Here is a 3,219-nt window from a genome sequence, read left to right as displayed (position 1 = left end):
GTGCCCAGGCTGCAGTGCAGTGGCGCGATCTTGGCTCACCACAACCACCGCCTCCTGGGTTCAAGTGATTCTCCTGCCTTAGCCTCCTGAGTAGCTGGGATTATAGGCATGTGCCACCACGCCCAGCTAATTTTGTATTTTTAGTAGAGACAGGGTTTCTCCATGTTGGTCAGGCTGGTCTTGAACTCGCGACCTCAGGTTCACCTCAGACCTGCCTCGGTCTCCCAAAGTGCTGGGATTACAGGCGTGAGCCACCGCACCTGGCCTCACCTAGTCTTTTCAAAGAACATTATTGGAAAAGCATACAAATCACACATGGCAAGCACCATTTACACCTTGCCTTGCATTTCGTCTTCATGATTCACTTTAAGAAACGATTAAAACACTGAGGCTGGGCATGGTGGCTCACAACTATAATCCCAACACTTTGGTAGGCCAAGGTGGGAGTACCGCTTGAACTCAAGTTTGAGACCAGCCTGGGCAACGCAGCAAAAAAATAAAAACTAAGAAATTAGCCAGGTACAGTAGCAAGTCCCTGTAGTCCCAGCTACTCGGGAGGCTAAGGCAGGAGGATTGCTTGAACCCAAGAGGTCAAGGTTGCAGTGAGCTGTGATCATGCCACTGCACTCCAGCCTGGGCCACAGAGCAAGAATCTCTCTCTAAAAAATAAAAAAGTAGAAAACAGATACTTCACTTATTTTAGTTCTTGGCTTTCTTGCCTAGAGAAGATGGGTTGTGAAGATGCTTGTGGCCCGGTCAAGGTTTTGGTATTTGTTTGCGAGGATGGACTAACATCAATTGTGGTGCAAAAATGGGGTTTTGTGTATTGCCATTAATCTCATACTTTGGTGAAGACGCAGGAAGAATCCTTTCAGATGGAAAACTGCCACTATACAAAGGACACATAGCCACACCACATTTTTAGTCTTTATTTTTTAAGTAAATTCCATTGAATCAAATATAACAAAATTACAGTTTTTGTTTGTAATGATCTTTGTTCACCACCACACAATCATAGTAGAATCGAAAGTAATATGAGAACATAAAATGATCAAGGACATCATTGTTTAGTATAATTTCTTATTAAAGGTAAATATCCCCATATTTAGAAAAAATTGCATTGCTAGTTGCAAATCTTAAACACCTCAATGCTGAAGGATCCTGTATTTCCCCCCGCAAAGATCCAGCAGCACAGAGGCTTTCAGAACACAAACTCAAAAATACAGTATTTTCAGGGCAGCATTTTAAGTTTCAGAAAACCCAAACAAAACAAACAAAACAAAATCAGAATTAGGAATGTGAAAGTGATGGTTCTCAAAAAGTCAATCTGGAAGCAGATCTGCCAACATAAGAATGTGGCTGAACAGAGTCTAACCAGGAAAAGGAGAGATGCAAACTCGCTCCCCCTCCCCCCTCGCCATCATCCCCCGCCCCAGTGAGCAAACCGCCTCCCTGCTCTGTGCTGTCTCTCTGATGGCGTCCACCTCCGGCGCCATGGCGAAGCACGAGCAGATCCTGGTCCTCGACCTGCCCACAGATCTCAAATTCAAAGGCCCCTTCACAGATGTAGTCACTATAAACCTTAAATTGCGAAATCCATCGGATAGAAAAGTGTGTTTCCAAGTGAAGACTACAGCGCCTCACCGGTACCGTGAGGCCCAACAGTCGAATTATTGACCCAGGGTCAACTCTGACTGTTTCAGTAATGCTACAGCCCTTTGACTATGGTCCGAATGAAAAGAGTAAACACAAGTGTATGGTACAATTTTTGCTCCACCGAACACTTCAGATATGGAAGTTGTGTGGAAAGAGGCAAAACCTGACGAATTAATGGATTCCAAATTGAGACGTGTATTTGAAATGCCCAATGAAAATGATAAATCAAATGACATGGAACCTAGCAAAGCTGTTCCACTGAATGCATCTGAACAAGATGGACCCATGCCAAAACCACACAGTGTTTCACTTAATGACATGGCAGCAAGGAAACTAATAGAAGAGTGTAAAAGACTTCAGGGAGAAATGATGAAGCTATCAGAAGAAAATCGACACCTGAGAGATGAAGGTTTAAGGCTCAGAAAGGTAGCACATTCGGATAAACCTGGATCAACCTCAACTGCATCCTTCAGAGATGTCACCAGTCCTCTTCCTTCACTTCTTGTAATTGCAGCCATTTTCATTGGATTCTTTCTTTTTTGGAGATGGAGTCTCACTCTTATCCCCCAGGCTGGAGTGCAGTGGCATGATCTCGGCTCACTGCAACCTGTCTCCTGGGTTCAAGCAATTCTCCCACCTCAGCCTCCCGAGTAACTGGGATTATAGGCACCCACCACCACACCCAGCTAATTTTTGCATTTTTAGTAGAGACGGGGTTTCACCGTGTTGGCCAGGTTGGTTTCGAACTGGCGGGCGATCCACCCGCCTCGGCCTCCAAAGTGCTGGGATTACAGGCAGAAGCCACCATGCCTGGCCTTCATTGGATTCTTTCTAGTGAAATTCATCTTGTAGAGTGAAGCATACAAAGTGCTATTTTTTTTTTTCTCTTGACCAGAAAAAGATTCGTTTACCTACCATTTCATTGGTAGTATGGCCCGCGGTGACCATTTTTGTGTGTGAGTGTACAGCGCCATATAGGCTTTGCATTTAATGATCTCTTACGGTTAGAAAACACAATAAAAACAAACTGGCTACTGGACAAATTGTATATTACCAGATCATCACTAGCAGGTTTCAGTTGCACATTCAGTCCTTTATGAAATTCATAAAGAATTGTTCTGGGAAGTGGGGAGCGCCTCTGCCCAGCCCTCATCCCGTCTCGGAAGTGAGAAGCCTTTCTGCTTGGCCGCCCACCCTCCGGAAAGTGAGGAGCGCTTCTGCCAGGCCCCTGCCCCATCTGGGAAGTGAGGAGGGCCTCTGCCTGGGGGCTGCCCATCTGGGAAGTGAGAAGCGTGCCTGTCTGGCCGCCCACCCTCTGGGAAGTGAGGAGCGTTCTTCCAGGCTGGCTGCCCACCCTCTGGGAAGCAAGGAGCGCCTCTGCCCGGCTGTCCCACCATCTTGGAAGTGAGGCGCCCCTCCGCCCGGCCCCTGCCCTGTCTGGGAAGTGAGGAGTGTCTCCGTCCGGCCACTGTACCTTATGGGAAGTGAGGAGCGCCTCTGCCTGGCCACCCACCTCCTGGGAAGTGAGGCGCGTCTCTGCCGCCTGCTGCACTGTCTGGGAAG

At 47.3% G+C, this 3,219-nt stretch overlaps 1 protein-coding gene and 1 pseudogene across 2 annotated transcripts in view; one reads left to right on the top strand and one right to left on the bottom strand.

The window, feature by feature from the left end:
- Nucleotides 1-914: 914 nt before the first annotated feature.
- Nucleotides 915-3,219, bottom strand: part of ABHD2 (abhydrolase domain containing 2) — a 118,701-nt gene continuing 116,396 nt past the window's right edge. Inside the window, exon 11 of the mRNA XM_023187204.2 lies at nucleotides 915-3,219. This exon is cut by the window's right edge and continues 5,129 nt beyond it. The gene's annotated coding sequence lies outside the window, so the exon portion shown is untranslated.
- Nucleotides 1,390-3,219, top strand: part of LOC111522915 — a 5,569-nt pseudogene continuing 3,739 nt past the window's right edge. The window contains exon 1 of the transcript XR_002725364.2: nucleotides 1,390-3,219. This exon is cut by the window's right edge and continues 3,739 nt beyond it. The product of XR_002725364.2 is annotated as a vesicle-associated membrane protein-associated protein A pseudogene (transcript).

This window comes from Piliocolobus tephrosceles, chromosome 6 (assembly GCF_002776525.5).
Source record: "Piliocolobus tephrosceles isolate RC106 chromosome 6, ASM277652v3, whole genome shotgun sequence".
In the NCBI taxonomy this organism is placed as follows: domain Eukaryota; kingdom Metazoa; phylum Chordata; class Mammalia; order Primates; family Cercopithecidae; genus Piliocolobus; species Piliocolobus tephrosceles.
Note: the sequence above shows the minus strand (reverse complement) of the source record. Positions and strands in the feature narration are given on the sequence as shown.